This window comes from Rhipicephalus sanguineus, chromosome 7, assembly GCF_013339695.2.
Source record: "Rhipicephalus sanguineus isolate Rsan-2018 chromosome 7, BIME_Rsan_1.4, whole genome shotgun sequence".
Lineage (NCBI taxonomy): Eukaryota > Metazoa > Arthropoda > Arachnida > Ixodida > Ixodidae > Rhipicephalus > Rhipicephalus sanguineus.
In genome coordinates, this window is record NC_051182.1 from 153542861 (window position 1) to 153562933 (window position 20073).

The window sequence follows — 20073 nt, forward strand, 5'->3', positions numbered from 1 at the left end:
TCCGTAGATATTTGTCACTGGTGAAATCAAAGCTTTACACATGGCGCGAGCTCAAAATATTTCCCGAAATCGGTGGCAAGAGAATGACTTATTTTGCATAGGAACACTGCGTTTTATCATTGCATGTGACGTTTTAAATACGCAAAGCTGTTGTCACGCTCTTGTAGCATGGCAACTAAGACGTGGCAGGGGTTGCCCAAATACATCCGTCATTTTGTATCTCTTTATGGTTTCGAGCAAATTGCCGATAGATAAACCCCTTTTAATTATCTGAAATACGGAGCCAACACAAATTTCATCTAGATTCACTGAATCAAATTCTTCGAAATTTAGAGTGATAGTTACGCATGGCTAGCCTCCGCGTCATAATGCGGAGGTTGTCGGTTCGAATCCCACCAACGGCAAGTTCTTTTTGTTTTTTGGCCACTTGCGCTTTCGCTTCATTGCATATATACTATGCTTCCATTAAAAATTACGCTAATTTTAGCGTCTTTATTTGTTGGCTTCGTATGCTTGTGAAACAAAACTAGTGCCTCGGTCAACTACCCTTCTTTACACAATGACGCGATGCACTCCGCAACGGGAAGTGCTGCACTGTGTCAAAAATGTTGTGCGACTGTCGTTGGTTATTACAAGTGGCCGACTTAGAACAAATTAAGCTACAGCTTGTTCGTTGAACGACACCAGAAGATCGACACCACAAAGCATTCAGTCACTTTCACATCGTGAAATCCGTCGGACGACAAAGCTGTAAGCACGTGGGTGTATGTGATTGGCTAGGGAGATCACGTGGTGTCGTAAATTTATCGCTACAGTTTAAATACCCCCGCTCAAACTTAATTTGGCAAAGCGAGACCTCCCGGCTCCCGGCGAGACCATGTGACCTCCCGGCTCAGGCACTGGCGTGTGGAGGGCCTCATGGAACGTGCTTTTCGACTGCGCAGCCGGAATCCTGTATTTTATTTCAATTCGCCTTCCTCATGCCAAAGTAATAAATGGAAAGGAACAAGCGATTATCAGAATTGGACATTCACGTCACTTTCACACAACTTCTTGCTCCAGTGAAATCAACATGTACAACTATCCCGTGGTTCAAGGTCAAGCGATAGGCACGCCAGCGTACGGACAGGAGAATGTCAACAGTGTAAACATCTACGACTATGCCGTGGCTCCAGTCCCGGCAATGGGCACGCCAGCGTACGGACAGGAGAACGTCTACGAGATGACGCCGTCATCAAACTACCCGTCCAGTTTCTCTTCAGGTAAAGAATTGCAACAGCCATTAGGATTTCGTCACTTCCATTTCAATGGAAGTTCCAGTCTCGCGTGACAGAGTGGCCGCGTTTTCAGTGAGCCAGGTGCGGTCAGTTAGAGGCATTGTTTTAAAATATGATTATGAATGTCTCAAATCACGTGCAAATATTGTCAGTTCTAAAGAAAAATGGTTATGTCATAAATTGCGACGGCCTACCTTTTTTCGTATAAACAAGGGATCTGAAGTAAATAAGTTTAACAATTATTTAAATATATTTGTTAATTACTCAATTCTATCTTACTTTAGCTTCCACAGAGTACTTGCACCTGGACCTAGAGTTCCCGCAAGAAGATGTATACAGGTGCTTGATTGCCATAGCACTTTGATTTTTAAAAAATCTGTATTATCAAAATAGGACGCCCCGTAGAAAGAGAGTGAAAGTTTGACAGTCCTTCTCCAGGGCTTAGCTCACTGATGCCACAGAGAACCACCGAATTTCTCGTACTAAGCCGCATGGGTGCCAAAAGAGGCACTGGAAAACTTTTAGGCGTTTTGCCGAAGGTGTCGTCTGTGAAATTTCCCTCAGCTGTGGCAAGTCCTACATAGTACAAACGGCATGGTGTACTAACGACCGCCTGAGGGAGCACGCCAATAGCATTGGAAAAAGTGATAGTGCACATCTTCCGGCGCATGTTGAGCCATGCTCATGTGTTCCACGTTTCGCGCAAGTAAAGATTATTGGCAAGAGTAGACATGAAAGGATGAGAGAACTATTATAAGCGTTTAATATTAGAGGGAAGGGGTCCGCCTGTGTCAGTGACATCAGTTGTGCTGTATGGATCTGAGTTGACCTTATTAACAGACAGCTTTCGTGATGACGTGTTTCACGTCACTCTTTCATGCATCTGCGCATGCTCGGAATGTTTCTTGGTTTGGAGCCTTTGTTGTCAATAAACTTCGATAAACGCCGTTGACACACCTCCAATCCTCGTCGTATTGCAGACTAACATATGTTATCCAAACTTCACTGTCATCATTCCATAAGCCAAGTTATGCATGTGTTTTGAAAAAAAAGCCCTTACGTTCTCATTTGTCTTACGAATGCGCCTGCGCGCGCTGCTTTTCAACCTATTTATTCCCGTGACGCCTACTGTTGGAACTAGCGCTGTGTCGGTGCTATTCTGTCCTCCGTCGTGTTCCTACAGTGCACTAAAATATTGTAATGAATCACCAACACGCCCAAGTCTACGCTCTATCATGTCAACGAAGAGTTGGTAGCTTGGCGCTCATCTGTCTCTTTTCCCTGTCCATGTTTCAAGCATTGCGCCAGAAATAACACGAAATCAGCACGAAATCGAGCGAGAACCTAAATTTCGTGCTAAAGACACCCATTGTATGACAGCAACTACGGGTGCAAAATAGGAAAATAACATAGTACTAAGCTCCATGTAGGTTCAAAATAAGGTTGATTTTCTTTCTTTTAACTGACCTAAAAGCACCGAGCAGTCACTGGCATGTTTGTTTCTTTCTTTTGTCTTTCAGCAGGAAGCAAGGTGGAAGCTATGTAAGTACACATTTGAAGTGCAAGGGTTAATTTGTGAGCGTCATAGATTGGCAGTGCGTACATTGGCAGGCAGATTACTGCGAGACTAAAATGAGCAGTTGTAGCGTAATTTCTCTCATATTCTACGAGGTTATGGAAGACTATTTTTTACTGTGAAAATGAGCAAATAGCGCTAATCTCTTCGACTCCGTTATTTCTCTAGCAATGCTGAATTCCACAGATTGAATAGCAATGCTGGTCGCGTAAGCTGCGGTGCTTTGTGCTAGAAACAAGGTTGCGGGTTCACTTCCCAACACCAAGGGCCGCAGAAGGTCGTAGAAGGAAACCATATATTGCCATGCTGCGTCTAAAGTAACTTTTGGCACAGGAAACACGCTAAACGTTACTGTGGACAAGCGGCAACTAGCCCGTCAACGCATTGTTGTTAAATCATACTACGTGAAAGTGGCTTATTCTTTTCCTCCCCTCGCGCGGTAGAAAGCCGCTAGCCTCAATATTTACGCGCGCAGGAGCGCTGCGCAAACCTGCAATAATAATAAACTGTAATAATAACAGCAGAAACAGCAAAATATTTCTTGGTGGGGACGTAGCTATGAGGGAACAAGTCACGCTGGCCTCCAGAGCACCGGGTATGATTTACTGAACGAAGTGTAGTTTAGAAGAATATTACTGAAATAAGTTCATTATTTATTAACGGCCCACAACGGCCATCGCTGCTCGACTCGGTCAATATAAATTCAATATATAAATGTGGAAAAGAATTAACTGGGCATACGCCGTTCACTTTTATTATTCTTACGTGCAGCAGAGGCGGCCTCAGGTACGCAGCCGTATTGATTGGTGTAATCATCGTCCTCGGAGTCATCGTCGCGGCTGTGACAGTGATCGCGCTCGCAAACGGTAAGAAAATTTCGCTCTTCGCGAAATTGGCGCTCACACGCACTGCCGCTAATATCACGCATTGGCGATAATATCACACGATCCCCGATTCTACAGACTCGCACCTTAATGTAATGGGCGTTTAATGCGCTTCTGGGTCTGTTGCACGGTGGTCTGTTGATTAAACATTCCGCTGTCGTCATCTTTTTTTTATGTGCTGTCATTAATACCTGTCATATTCAAGATGTTTTCGTGAGGCTGAAGTTTCCACGGTCTTTCAATTTCGTGTCGAGCGAGCTCCGTCCGTGCAGCCGAGCGCGTACGCGACCCGCGCATTCCAGGTCACGTGATACGCCCAGTCTCGGCGGCGCGAAACACCTGAAGCGGTAACAGGTTTTGCCGTGCGGAACGCTCGATATGTCACAAATTGACTGCTTTCTTTGGGTGTGTTCAGGCGAAAGCCTTAGATGGCTCATTAAACGAGAAAATCGACCGTCGGAGGCGTGAGCATGAGTGATGCAAAAATAATCATCGCGTGATGGTGTCACCATAAGACATCATGACTTCACACATCACTAAAACGTGTAATGTCACCGTAATATCACTATGACGTCACATGACGTGACGTCGCGTGATGACATGATCCCATGCCACTGTCGCCTGGTCAAAGAGGGGCCTTCTGGAGGCTGTGCAAAACCTCGTTAGCTGAACAATGCTTACATGGGAGTGGGGAAGGATAAGTACATCGACCGATAAGAAATAGGTAGCTTTCGCCTACGAGCTGTCTTAGGCTAATGCACAAGGGAACCCTGTGAGCTTTCTCATATGCTCTCCACGGGAACGCAGTTGCTCGTGGCGCCGTCATCTTGGGGCCCGAAGCATTCGTGTTATGATGAAAAGCTACAGCTGTACGAGGCAGGAGAGACAGGAGGGATTTCACGGCGCGCAGTGACGTTGTCATATTTTTATTGCCATAGCAATTACTTTGGCACTCAAAGCGCGCTTTTGCCGTCGCCGTCATGTACCGTATAAAAACGCAGATGGGTAACATCGACCCGCGAGTCGTTTGTTCTACGTGCGAGTTAAAGAGAGCGATGGCTGTCCACGGCAGCGTCTCGATTGGTAATTAAGCGCGCCAGCAGTCGCAGGTGCTTTCTTTCTTTTTCTTTTTCTTTTTGTGGTCGCACCTACAACGCCAACAACACTTGTGAGGCAATGCAAGCTTCACTTAAAAAGCCGCTGTAGACCTCGTTTGTCTAATGTATCATTTGACACATAGGTAGCCAGATGTCATTCACAAGTTATCCGAACTGATGATATCAGACTGGGACCCAGTTTTTTTTAAGTAAAAAATGCATTACAGCTTCGCATCTTTGTGCGCAGAACCCTTCTATGGCAGCTCCTCAGACGCGCAGAGAATCGCCTCTGAGCTGCAGTTGCAATGCAACTGGTTAACTAAAGCTGCAGAAGTAAATATCCGGCGAAACACCACTAACACAACAAACTCCCAAGCAGGTGTGCATTTGTTACACCTTTTCTTGCGCGCATTGCACGACACGTACAAGACGAAAAACTGCCCGATTGCCAATGGAGGCGCCGCAGTACCCTGCGGTGCCAGGTACTATTTGCGAGTATCAAGTGAACTCTTTTGACGTGGACATTATGGAACGTTTCACCATGCTATTTCCGTTATTAAGGGGCATGCGGGGCTAAAACACTGATTTTCGAAAAAAAAATATGCGTTTTCAAATTTGAGTTGTTCTGGACTGCTGTTTCATTAAAGATCATGCTCACCAAGTTCGGTTGTTGTCTGGGCAGCAGAAAAGAAGAGGACGAATTATCTTCACAAGACGGTGGTTGGCACATTCTTCCGAAAAAAGCGTCTTTGGGACGCTGTTTTGAATACGTGGCTGCAGAGCAGGCAAGAAGTCGAACGCAAAGAGAATGCCCGTTCCAGAACGTTTCTTTTCCACGCCTTTTAGTCACGGAACAGCTTCTGTCGAGATTACACCAGAGGACGAACAAAAAGAAAATTAATAAGAAAGGCATATCTTTAGCCGCAGCGACAGTACAGTCGTTGGCAAACCGAAACTGGAGCTCAGATTGGCGGAAGCATATCACGTGATCATCCACCGCCGTTTTTCCCACCAATTCTTAGTTACTCCTACTGTTTTTGTGTGCTGCTCGGCTTATCTATTTATCTGTTATTTTTCATCTGAGTTCATTGCGATTATCTGGTCGTGCGTGTTGTGACCGGCATGGACAGCTATAGAAAGCCTGAAAAAAAAGAGAAAAGACGATTGGGTGCAATTGTCACATAAAAGCCTCATGTGAAAGATGAAGGCCCTACCTATGCGTCAGGCCACATGACTTTATTGACCATGCAAATAAATAGCACGTTGCGAAACCTTTCAACTTCTCGAATAAATGCTTTTCGAATAGCTGCTTAAAAGTTTGGGTCTAGACTGAAATTTTGTCAGGAACAAGATAAGGTACTTTTTTGGATCCCTAATTATTACCGAAGACAAAAAAATTATCAGATGTCAAACATGCAGTGACAAGCAAAGACGTGAACTTCGAATTTAGAGTACCTGCATTTTTACAGAAACGACATAAAAAAATACATGATTGACCACATTCCGCACTACAAACCATCTAGAAGGCATGTAGTTAATGAAAATTTGTATATTTATAATATTTCTGAAAGGATAGCTTTCCTAAGTTGGCATACCTGATCGGTTGTTGTAACAGATGTAAGTATTTTTGTATTCATACCAGAGTGCCGCAATTTACAATGTGTTCTAATAACAAAAAGATAAGCAATCCCAGAAATTGATTAAAATCAATGCTGCAGGTCAAAAGTTGCTTATTCAGCCCCTCATCTCCCCTTAAATGAATACCTAGCTCCAATTTGTCAACCTGGTGTTCGGCTAATCAATATACCGGTTGTGCGGTATTTATGCGTGTAATAATAATCGAGCATTTCCGTCTTGCGGTGGATGCTGAACATTTTTAGTGAAGCTGCCGCATTTTCGTTTTTGCTCTGCATCCTTCTATTTCAAATAGCAGTCGCTACCAATTTCCGTTGATTAAATCGATGTTAAGGATTACATTCATTAATAAATGTTAATGATACCTAACCGACAATAATGCCAACGAAAGTAGAGGGGATGGTATTTGTAGCAGTGAAGATATAGATTTGAAGAAAGTAAAGTGGACGAAAAGATAACTTAATAAAGCCTTCCTTGGTTTCTCAGTAAAACGTGATGGTGTTGAACAAGTCATCTCGCATGTGTTCTTAGCAGCTAAAGTGGTTGCTTGGGCGAGTTGGTACGACATATTGGAGGTTAGCAGCGCGAAAGACGAAGGACCAGGCAGAGTTGTTTGTCCTTCTCTGCTGGTCATTCGTCTTTCGCGCTGTTTCCCTCCAATATGTTCTTAGCACTCATGCATTTAGCAACGTTCGAATCCTATGCAGTCAAATCTCGGTATACGAAATGCGGAAATATCGAATTATCGACTATAATGAAGCCTACGAAGAATAGTTGGGCCATGAATGCAGTGCGACGAATACACATCTACAACAAATTTTCGGATATAGCGAAGCCATTTGCTTGTCAGATGCGTCTAGGTTATAATCAGGTTTCCCTGCATTTTAACTCTGGCTGGACTGTGCCTCAATGAATGGCATTTCATTCTCAGGTCCGAACTCCAAACACACCACCAGTGGGACCGAGGAACACCCTGAGATCACTGAAAAGAATGTGAGGGATGCCAGTGGCCTGACCGTGGTGGTGCCCGAACTCGAGACTGCAGGTACGCCACCCCCAATCGAGACGAAGTCGACAGCACAAGACAACACCGGGGATTCGACCGAAGCGCCATTCACGGTATCGGACACCACTGACGTGGAAACAGAGTCCACCACCCCGACACCGATAACCATACCGTACAAGAGTGAGTGCATCACAAAGAGAAAATCAATTCTCTATTCAGCGACTATCATTTTCCACAAGTTTGAAGCATATTACAGGCAGTAAACGAGGATTTCAAATAATTGCATGCCAGTTGGCATAAAGAAGCGCTTTCCAAGTAAAATTGAGAAAAAACTTGTATTGATAAAAAACGGGGGACAAAGTATTGTCTCATAAGCCTATATAACGAATACAAAAACACACAGTAAAATAATAAAAAAAAAATAAAATAAAAAAGTGTCAGACTTTGTGATAAGCCTGCTATGTTAAAAATAGTGCGATACAGGCTTGCAGGCTCTCCATATTCTACCACTTGCGTACTTGATGAACGGCACGAAAAAAACAAGTACGAATGAGGAGCCCTATCGGGAAAATGGGCGCAAGCGAAGATCTTCTGCGTACCTGACGTACACCTTTTCTTTCTTTCTTTCTTGCTCTTTGTTTCTTTGTTTCGCATTGCGCAATCCTCCGCCCCCCCCCCCCCCACCCCCCGTTCCTTTCCTACATGCGGGGAGTTGGGCTTTGCTACACGTGCTTAAGTGGAGGAAGTGCTTAGTTCTTAGTGGAGCATCGCAGCACTTCATTTGCTACAGGCAACAATGATGTTCACGCGTTCTTATTCTGGCAACAATGAAATATGGCAGCGTGAAATGACAAGTCATTCCGGTAAAAGGTCATGTTGCCATATCAGAAAAGGCTTATCGCCGACAAGGGCGCGTACGAATACGCATGCGACCGGCGCTCCTTCGTGGGCCGCATTGCTTTGCGATCGCTGACGCCGGGTTTATCGCGTAGGACGCCGAAATCTGTTATTTATAAAAGATTCGCTTTAAAACTAGACTAAATAAATCACCAATGATTACGGTCATTCCTAATGCGAATTCTGAGCGCACCTTTTAGGCGTTTTGATTTTGTGATAAGTTGAGGCACGACTGTTTCGCTGGCCGGCAGACCGCGGAAGGCAGCGCGTGGGCGCGTTCCACAACAACCACCGCAGACAGGCCTCCGTTCATGCAGCGCTTTATTTCCATATATGGTATCGGTGGGCGCCTTCGCCGCATGTCTTAGTGATCACATCATCGGCAACCGCACGCATGCGCACTACTGTGGCGCCGCGGGTGGTCACCGCGGGACCTTTCGTCTCACCGCTGTCGTTCCCTCCTCCTTGCGATCTCCTCGCTATCGCCGTATTTCAACCTCCGCTGCTCATCGTGTTTGCTCTCTTTCTTCCTTCTTCGCGCTGCTGGTTACGACAACGCCGACGCCGCTCAAAGCAGGAACGGACACCTAATAGCTGCGCTCCAAAACTTGATTATTATGGGCGAACTTCTGACCAGAAAACTACATGCAAAATTTAAAATTCTGCTAGAGCGTTGCATACACAAGGTGTCCCTTCGACCAACGCACGTCTTCTCCCAAGCCTCGCAGGTCAACCCACTTTCTCCTGCCCGTGCGCGAGAGGCATGCGTTGAGCTGTCACAAGAAGCGCGAGCAGGCACGAGGCGTTCGTTCTCTTTCGTCCTCGTTTGCTCTATCGGTTACGCCGACCACGACAACGGCAAAGCCGCTCAACGCAGGAGCCGGCGTTGCCAACTGTCCAGGTGTACAACAATACTATAGCACAAACTAGGCCCACCGAGAAAAGACTGCACACTATTGGCGCCTATGCTGTGTGTGTGTGTGTTTGCGATCTTTTATGCACATGGCGTGTCCGCGCTACAACGATGTAGCAATTAGCAATGCAGCAATTATCAACGCTGCCCATTTTCTACTGGCGTTGTTTGACGGCCTGTTGGCTAACATTCACCGTATTATATAGTGTTCGCTAGTTGTTGGATAGCGTCACTGCTGTTGCTCAATGTCTCTTTTCTCTTGTAAAAATCGTAACGAAATGCTGTGCATTGTAACGGCGGTGTGAATGCTGTGCATTGTAACGGCGATTATTCTTGGGGAAATTTAACGCAGCAACTGCTTGTGGGACATATATTAAGGGCGCCTTTGTGCCCTATATCAGTCTCTACCATTTGGTGGCAGTCACGAAAATGCTAAAGATGCGCTGCGCCTGCGATTCTGCGATGCGTTGCGCCTTTGGGATTTCGCGATACGTCAATTCTCAGCAGAAGCAATAATGAACATGCGTGGCTTGCCTTGGAAGCGCACCACATCAAGAAAAATGTAGCTGATTCTATCAGTGCCACCGCTATATCTTTGTACTCCTGAGAATATGCATTTATGCGTGCGCATCTTGGTTAGAAATCAATGTTCTTACGTATGCAATACGTCTTGCTACGCGTGCGCATGCAAGAATTGTGTTTGTGGCATATATATGCGATGCCGAGAGAAGAATAAAGCAAGTCGTTAGTAAGCGCCAGCGCTTGTCTCTTCTATTCATTGTGGTCCGTCTTGATTTGCGCTGAAGTTCTGTTTAAATGCATCAACCACACTGCAGAACATTGATTGTTGGGCAGACGTGCCCTAGCAAATATATTCATTTTGTTTTTATCAGCGCATTGAATCATTTGCCGACGTGATAATAGGTCTTCCCGATACGCACTTTCACATTTATTTGGTCTAATAAACCATATTGCATACTGGTACGATTTATTGGCCGTTTTACATCCATTACACTTGATGAAGTGTAATAGTGTAATGTCTACCGCTGTTCGAATACACGGTGCCTACCGCACCTCTTAACCATGTCATTCGAAGCGTCAACGAACGGACGCGATATTGGCCAAATGAAATCACGTTACCAATTCACCGCGAGATCGAGTGCAGTCACCGCCTGGCGGCTCCTGGCTAAAACGCGCCTATAATGTCGAATGCTCCTTGCGTTGTCTGCTAGCCACGTCGTGTTTCCATGTGCGCGTACGTCATGCACGTCCTCGAAGGGCAGTTTGTTCCTTTATTTTAACGCAAGTTTAACTGCTTATACATATTCCTAACACGGTCCACATGGGCAATTGGCATTGCTCAGCTGCATATGCATCGTAATAAGATCAGTGAGTGCAACTTTCGAGAGGTCTGTGTATTGCCTTCGTAACGTCCTTTCGCCAGAGTCAGTTCAGTGTGGGTGCCACTTTCCGGTTCAACACATCATCAATTGCACTTGTCATCGTCCCAAATATGAGGAGTCTTAAATAGTGTGTGAATACAATGTTTTAGCCACTCGGTGGTAAACGAAAACGAGGCTCTAGGCCATGCACTTTCACGCTGTTGTTAGGTGTATAACTGCGGCACTGTAGTTTATCGGTTATGCGATGAGCTTTAGTTGTGGTTAATATGTTCTTTTATTGTACGGTCGTGGTCCCGCTACAGCAAAAAAAAAATATATCGAACAAAGTCTGACACTTCGGTACTTAGACTGTCCCCTAAAAGACAGAAAATGGAATGACACGGAAGTGACAAAGCGGACTTGCCGTGCGCAATTTAACTTGGGGCGAAACTTATGCAGAGACACCCGCGTCATTAATGTACGCTTTGAAGAACCTAGGCGTTCAAAATTAATCCAGACGGCGTGCCTTACTCTTAAGCCCCCTAATTTCACGCAAAACCTTATCTGTTTTTACATTGTCTTGAGCGTTTGTTTGGCGTTGTTATAGATTGACAGAAGGCAGCGGACATTATTCCTTTGAAAAAAAAAAAGCATACTTGTCCCATAAAGAATAACCGGACCTTTTGTTGCATCGCTGCCATGCACGTAATCAGTCGACGCAAGCTCTGTGCTAAGCTGTCACATTTTCATACTTTTACCTGACCAAGAACAAGTGCGTACGTGTTAACTGTCTCCGTGGCTCTAAAACGCTGTCAGCCACGTACCTTTCTTGGCTAAACTTATGAAGTGTCCCTACATTTCACCGAGAACTGAATAAGAAAAAAAAAACTCCGTATGTGTTTTCGTGCGAACAGTGCTATTGAACTCCTCACACAGGAATACAGACTTTCTTTCTTTCTTTCTTTTTTTTTTTGGTGTCATGATGAGCAAGAAGTAAATACTTAAGTAGTTCAGCCGCGCTACAGCAGTGTGTAGTAGGCGGAAGCTAAACACGTTCGAATAAGACAACAAAAAAAAGTCATAGTGCGACAGTTCAGAATGTCACCCAGGGCGATTAAAAGGGTATGGGCTTGAGCTTGTTGGTAAGGCTTCATGGTTTCAAAACAGCGCGTAAAGTACGAGGACACAGAAAGTAAGACAGGACCAGGCGCTGAACTGCCAACAATGCTTTTTATTTGTGCGAACACGAATAAATAGGCTTTTCACATGAGAGGAGGGGGAGAGATATTGCAAAAACGCATGCGCCCTATCCTATACAGCGCATGAAATTAACGGTGCAGATAGCTAATCTCTTTGTCTGTTAAGGCTATCGAAGGTGAACTGACACATGCTGACCCGACGTTATGCATTTCGTAGGCTTCATAGATTTCTCGGGCTCGGGAATCTCGGTAACTGCGAACGATGCGCGTCTGCTGGAAATCGGGGCTACACCCGCACCTAGCGCAGTGTATTGCCAAGTTGCTGCCGGTCTTCGCTCCAAGATTGCTGGCGTGTTCTCGTAGGCGGTCATTCACACACCGGCCGGTCTGACCCAGGGCGAGCATCCCTTTCATTGGCAGATTGCGCTTGTCTCACATTTAAGAGCAACGTTTAACAGGCTTCATGCATCGATTCGGCACTGAAGAGCGCATACATTACCAGTAAGCTGCACTCAACGCATTTTTGCCGACAATCAGCTCAAACCGCTCACAACGAAGCGCTGCTATGCGCGTTTGTATACGCGCCGCCGACCGCCTGTCCACACTAACGCAGCGACGATGCAGCCACCATAGTGTAGCTTGTTTTCGGGATGAATAGGGCTGGAGATATACATAACCGATTCTGAAGGGAGCGGTCCCAAAAACGGATTTGACTTCATCGAGGTAATCGTAAGCGATGGTACATTGACCTTCGATGTGTTTTGATGAAGTGAATAATTATGTTCGCTCAAACTCTATTTACTTATGCATGTTACGTGCTACGTGACATTGCCCCCGGTGTCGCTGTTATCAGTGGGGTGTTTTATGTTCGCTACATTCACCTCATAGTCGCGCGACGTGATTGCTGAACGCTACGTGCAAGCATGTCACCCCCCTTGTTATGGTAGTGTTCACGACATTGGCATCCAGAGGTTACAGCGGATTGTTAAGCGTTTGTTTTCAAAACTAGTACATTCACGCTCTTACGCAGAAAACAACCCATGGATAAAAAAAGACACAAGGCTACTCCTGTTCTGCATGATCGGACCCAAACTAATCGATCGAGGACTGGTGCTCCAGACTGTATTTCCATACTGCCGTTACGTACTCTACGATTCTGTCTTCAAGAAAGGCCCCACGCCATTCGACCCTAGCCATCTGGATCCCGCCTTGAGCCGCTTTCTTGGCTATAACCTACAAGATAAAGACGTCCAGAAGGGCATTGGCTTCGCATACAAGTGAGCAAATATTTACTTAAATGCTGAAGCACGAATGGCGCTGCATTTGTTCAATTTTTCCTTGTGATTTACACGATTCTCAGTAACAGTGCGTGCTCTTGCGATAAACTGAGATTCGCTGTAATTTGTCTACAATTGTTCATGGGGTTTTATACTTTGGCTGAATCATAGAACACGCCATTGCGATGAAAATTAATTGGGGCGTAAGGCCGACAATGACAATGGACTCTGGGTTTCCTTCGCTGTCACTACTATACAGAAAAAAGACGCCCTCTCTGTCATGCCTAAATCGATGAAAATTAATATTACAACTGCCGAACAAGAATTTTTACTCGAACGAAGGTTTCTGGAGAGGTTCGAGTCTTTTTTTTTCTGTCCTTCGTATCTGGTAATGGCGTTCTACTTGCTGACTCTCTGCAACGTGGCGCTAACGAAGTTGACTTGGCGCAATAGTAGACTTGGCGTAGACTTGGCGCAATGTATTCAACATGGGGAGGCTTTGCATTTCCTTATTGGCTTTCAAGAAATTCCCACTTCCTAAAAGCGCCGTCCCAAGCACTTGAGTATTTGGCGCGCACATTCAAACCGTAAAGAAGATAAGAAACTGCAGCGACCGACCATAGTCAATCAAGCCTTAGTGTCTGGCATAGGCAACATTGCACTCCCGAGTATAGAGCTTTTGTATATATTTCTATTGAAACAGAAGGATTCAGTAGATACACCGAACAATGATAGTACGTAAGTCAAACTACCATTCTACGAAAGGTTTTACGAAAAAGCTAGAATACTCGAATCACTAAGTAGTACCACTAGAGCTCTAAAGGTTGTTCTCGCGAATGTTAAAGGAGACGCTACAAACGAACTAAATGAAGGTGAATATTGCTTTCCCACTAATTTCTCATAAGTGCAAGACCAATGCGAGCACACGCAGTTTTAGAGGTCTTCTGAACTCGCAATCAATCTTAACTTCACGCAGGTACAGACAGCACCTGAAGGCGCAACTTACCACAAAAGATGTAGCGACACCAGCGATGGTGCAACATTTCTTAGACAACGGTATTTGCAGCTTTGGCATTCTAGACACTCCGACAAATGGCTTCGATAAATCAGCCGTCGAAGAATTGGTGGAAAGCCTGAAGGTGCGACTATTCTTTAGTAAATTTGTTCTTTCCAGATTTTTCGAACTTGTTGGGTCGAAAATGAGCATCCAACCCCGTAATAATAACTTGTTATGGTATTACAAAAGAAGGGGAGTGGTTTGAGGGGCTCGTATCTTCGTCAGACACAATGGAACCAACAGACAAATAAGCCAAGGAAGTCATAAGGTACACTATTTTTATGTTTTGACTGCAGTGTAGTAATTATGGCATAAATAGAAAGTAGCTAAAGTGGATGAAAAATCAAGTTGCCACGGGCATGAAACGAACATACAACCTTCGGATACCGTGTCCGATGCTCTACCAAGTGAGCTGCTGTGGCGGTCGCTTTCCCATTCGCTTTACTGAATAGTTATGGTATGCATTAACCTGGAAGTGTGAGCCAGTGCCGCTCACGGCCATGACGGCGAGTGTGGAACGCTGTTTTGTTGCCAGCAGGCGCGACGTAGCACGCAATATTTTCTCGAGGTGGCAGCTGACCAATAAACCCAGGCATGCTACATAAGGCGTCAAGTCTGCCAAGCCGAAACCCTCGCTGTGTAAGTACGAAATAATGCCAGTAGCTCAAAGGGCTCGCTCTTGGTAGCAAACAACAAGTGACACCAAGACACAATTATTCCAACGTAGGCATATGACACATTATTACGGTGCTTTAACTGTAGCGCAGGAATTATGACACAAATTCAAGGTAAATAAAGTAAATTAAAAGTAAGACATTTAATACCTCTGATAGCTGAAAATACGTTGTACGACGACAGCTCTGTTTTCAGAGTAGGGTCTACAGACTTATGTTACTAGGCGCTTAATTATGCATGCTATTTTTAACTTGAAAGTCTGTTGCGTGCCCATCATCACTGTTCCCATTTATGATGTGCACATCTTGGTATTCTAGGAGAAAGTTAAAAGACAACGTATGCTTCTGTTCCAGTAAGGTTCTGCATGTCCCAGTGCGTGCTGTTCGATGTCATCACATATCTGGCGTGGCACTGACTCTTGATTCTTTTTACAGTTACTCGACCGCTTTGTGGTGAGCCTGAGAGGCAAAGAGAAATATTGTCCCACCATTCTCGCCTTGCCGATTCCAGACACCAACTTGGAAAACATCTACGTTGAAATATTTTGGTAAGTTAGCGCTGAATGACCTAAATTAAACAAGCTGAAGACGTGAGCCCGTCAACAGTTGTAACCACGTTCAAAGAAAGGCAAAAAAGAATTATCGCACGCAGTTAAATTGCCTCGGCTGCTTGTATTATGGAACTCTCCAATACTGCGACAACCTACTTGATCGAAAGGTGGCTGGTCACCTGTAGATCACTATTTTCATAATCATTGAAGTGGGTTCGTCAGAATATTAACCAATGTTATTTAGGGGTGTCGCATGTGTACATTAAGCAGTTCCCTTCCGCGAAAAGAGTCTTTTTTGTCTAGAAGAACAGTCGAAATATTTAGAGGCGATGCTAGAGCACTTCATCATAATTTGTACCCGAGAATTTCGAGATTATACTGGACTAGGAGTGAGAGAAATGTTGATTGCTTAAATCGCACACATTTTTTAGAAGCTGCTAAAGTTACCGCACTATATACTTCACTTTCAGCCGACAAACAATAGCGATTCTTAAGCGGCTTTTGAGTTCCGTTGCTGAGTAAACTGTCGTTGCATCGACTCTCGTTTTGTAACAGCTTCATTCCAATAGCTACGTGTGGCAAATAAACGATTATGTGCCGAGTTTATGAATCACATGTAAGAAGCACAGGCACTGAAATAGCATCTGAATGCGACCCAGTTGGTACATATCTATACAGGTAGTGATTACACTGTACTGAGCAGTGCAGAGTATTGATGCTGTTCCGTATGCTCCGAGTGTACTGGGTGCCGGGGTCCAGTCAGGAAGTCTATCTATCTATCTATCTATCTATCTATCTATCTATCTATCTATCTATCTATCTATCTATCTATCTATCTATCTATCTATCTATCTATCTATCTATCTATCTATCTATCTATCTATCTATCTATCTATCTATCTATCTATCTATCTATCTATCTATCTATCTATAAGTTTTCAGCTGGCTTTGAGTGATGTCATACATGTTTCTGGCGAATATGGCAGCTGCCATGCCATACCCGCATTTGCTGATGTCCTTACTACCCTAAATATTATCTCGTTCGCATGCGCGAGCAGGAAAATATTCACGCCGACCATGGTAGTCATCCTGAGCCACTACGTGGAGGGTGACAACACCTTCAAAGACTGCCGCGTAATGCCGCCAACTATGCTGACAAGGCCTGCGTCACTCAGTACCAACAGTAGTTACAGATATGATCTGGTGAGAAAATAGACTTCACTCAGTACATGCATGGTTTCGATAGTACAATACGTATCTGTAAGGAGACACCTACTTAAATTGAGATCCAGAAACCTACTAGAAGTCAAAATAAGGCAGCATTTCAGGGGAACATGGAATATTGAAGAGAGAAAGAATACTTGGAATAAGTGGTGTCACTGTATTTAATGAAGACAAGGGGCCTCGCCTTCAGTTGGGCCTTCAAGAAGGCAATGCAACGTCTACGCGCTAGCATTGTCCGGTCACGGTTCTCCGCAGAGCGAAATCACGGTGTCCAACACATCGCGTTATGGGGATATTTTGCGCAGAATAATTCGCGGCAAGTTCCCCTCCGAGAGGAATTGCCGCAGTGTGAAAGACGCTCATTGTTATCGGACACATGCATGGCAGAAGACACGTATTTAAAGGCGGAAACATCAAAAACGGAAAAGTACACTTGACGTCAACACGAGAGATGCAAAAAACATGGTCATGTGATAACGTCACTCTATGATGTCATGATGAGCCACGTATACCAATATTTGTGACGTCATTATGGCGTCAATGTGGCGTCACATCGTGACTTTATCACATGACAACACATGACAGTTACGTCACTGTGACGTCAATTGTTGACGTCATGGCAGGACATCATCGGTGGGGTGATGCCGGAGTGGCGTGAGGTGCAGAAAGCTTGCAATGCCTCGGATCCCGGGGGTACTGCTTATTTATTGCAGAATAATAATAATAATAATAATAATAATAATAATAATAATAATAATAATAATAATAATAATAATAATAATAATAATAATAATATCTGGGGTTTAACGTCCCAAAAGCACGATATTGCCACGCGTCTTATTTTTCATGAGTTGAAGCTTCACCCTCGAAGACTGTGGGCAACGCGCTGCGCAGGCCGCGCCGCGATGTGTAAGACGCTTCGCGATTGTTTTAGAACGTTCCGTTAAGATTGCGCGCCGCACGCGAATGTTCCAGCTTTGTCGAGAGATAACGCCGCCACCAACGATATCGCTGGAAAGTTCTATAGCCCCTGTATAAAAGCAGACGCGCTTGACCGCTTGTCAGTTGATCGACGGTCGACGCTCTGTTCGCCGCTATCAGTGCATACCGTGTGTATTGCTGTAAATTAACTTTCCGTTTCCCGGCCACACGTTCGGCCAAATAAACAGTTTCATCTTGAAAACGACGGCTGCTGTCTTCGTCGACGTCACGACCAAGTGACAATATGATTGAGAGACGCCATAGTGGAAGGCTCCGGAAGTTTCGACAACCTGGGGTTCTTTAACGTGCACGTAACTCTAAGTACACGGGCCTCAGACATTTCCGCCTTCATCGAAAATGCAGCCGCCGCGACCGGGATTCCATCGCGCGACCTTCGGGTCCGCAGTCGAGCGCCATAACCACTAGACTAACGTGGCGGGGCTTATTACAGATTTCTGTAATAATTATTCGGTCCTATACCTTTCTTCGTTGGTGCTCTCCTTTTGTCTTATTGTTTGTCCCGAAAATGGTGCTCGTTAGATCAACCAAAAACGAATTTGATTGCCACCGTAGTTCATACGGCTGATCCTTTTGATATAATGAATTAGGCAATAGCCATGACAAGTCGCGTGTTACAAAACGCAGAGAATGGCGGCAGAAGCCATGAGGAGGATGACTTCACGAGGCATCGAGGCACGCTGGGCGGTCTCGGTCACCATGAAAGGTCGCTGGACTGTCCTAAAACCCGGACAACCAGCAGACTTCCTGTCCGAGTGTGTTTATGATCCAAGCGCGGAATCCTTCGGAAGCTACAAAGAAGTGAGTTCCTCAATAAGGCTTTTAGCGTGCTTGTTTAGGGCGTGCACAAATCAATGTGTGACTAATAAGCCTGCTGAAATGGCTGCTTCGATTTAATTGTGGGTACTTCTGTTTCTATTATTTAGGTTGATTCCCCGTTTCAGTCATTCATTATTCAGTTTCTCACAGAGCGCAGCAACGTCGCCTATACAGCGAAGTCCATTTACCTAAAAGACATCATATCACTCCTTACCACACAACGAACTTATGTCGATTGTTGAGAAGGCAATTTATGCATTTGCTGCAAGGGTCTTTCAAATGAGTGTGGGGACGCAACCGGAGGCTTCTTGGAACTGTTGCATGTTTACTTGAGCTAGACTTACGCTGAATGAAATGGAAGTGTCTTGCTACAAAAAACGGGCGTCTGTATTGCTTCTCGTACAGCCGCGATTTTAAGAGACCTGCTTGTTTCACATTCAGACAGGGAGGCCTGTTGTGCGCTATCAGGATCAGGGATTGACAAATGCTTTCGGCGTGTATATGGCAACCTAGTTTTAATAAATGACGCTACCATTTCTTTCCTCGTTCAGAACACGTTGGGCATGTTTAAAGATTGACTGAGCTCATTGTCACCAGCACATGAAGCCTCCAAAAGAAGTCCAAGGTGGTTTTTGTGCCTCAATTAACCTGTTCAGGTTACCATGCATGTGTGTTGTAAATAAAAACCACGAGCACTTCTGCCGTACAGGTCAGCGAACTGCAAGTTGGTTAAGTAGGTTACAGTGCACACTTGCCTTTAGAATGCACACAACATGTCTGGCCCTGATGCAGTTGAGGGCAGCTTCAGAGCGCCACTAGGTCGTTTTGAGGAAGTTGGTTACCCGACGCAGCTGCTTGTTTCAGTGGCTGAGGCGTTGCGCAGAAGGATCCGATCTGGCAACAGAGTTCGCAAAGCACAGCCAATATCAAGGTAGAAGGCGGCAGACATTCCTCACCTACACCGTGTGTCGCATAGACTGAAGTAGGCAGGCGTCCGGGTGTTTGTTTTCTTTTTTCTGCGCCGCACTAAATACATCAATTATGTGCTAGGAAAAAGACAGGGCGTGCAAGCGCGGACACAAATGAGAAGTCAAGACGCCACGAGAGCCGACCAACAACTGAAAAAAAGGCGCACGAGAGCTGAAAAGAAGGTAGGCACAAAAACGTATCTGCGCATGCCTAGGCAAGAGGCGATACCTATAAATGGGGCACGCCTAGTCGTCTGCGTGAGGTAACTTCTCAACAACGGCAACATTAAGAGCCCCGGAACTGAAGTCAGAACACCTTTATTTCTTTTATCAAACCCAAATTTAGGCGTTACTTTTCTGCGAACTATTTCAGTACCGTTTGCATCAAGCTAAATCCCTCCACCTGTACGGGTGCTCCATGTATCCGGCCTTTTTCGCATTCATTTTCTCAGGTGTGCAACGATCCGAGCTTCAGCAATGAGATCCACAACAAATCGGGAGTTTTCGGCGTGCTATATTACAACCGAACCAACGGCCGGATGTTCTCGTACGACAGCTATCTAACTTTAAGAGAAAAGGTAAAGTGACGTCGCCGCATCCCAGCTTTGATTGGGAACTGTGGTTCAGGGTTCTTTCAG

General features: G+C 45.1%; 1 long non-coding RNA gene across 1 annotated transcript; it reads left to right on the forward strand.

Annotated features, from left to right (window-relative positions):
* Window positions 1-1066: 1066 nt before the first annotated feature.
* LOC119399170 (uncharacterized) lies at window positions 1067-3726 on the forward strand. The gene is made up of 3 exons (XR_007416997.1): window positions 1067-1144; window positions 1223-1262; window positions 3625-3726. It is a non-coding gene; the product is annotated as an uncharacterized LOC119399170 (long non-coding RNA).
* The last annotated feature ends 16347 nt before the right edge of the window (window positions 3727-20073 follow it).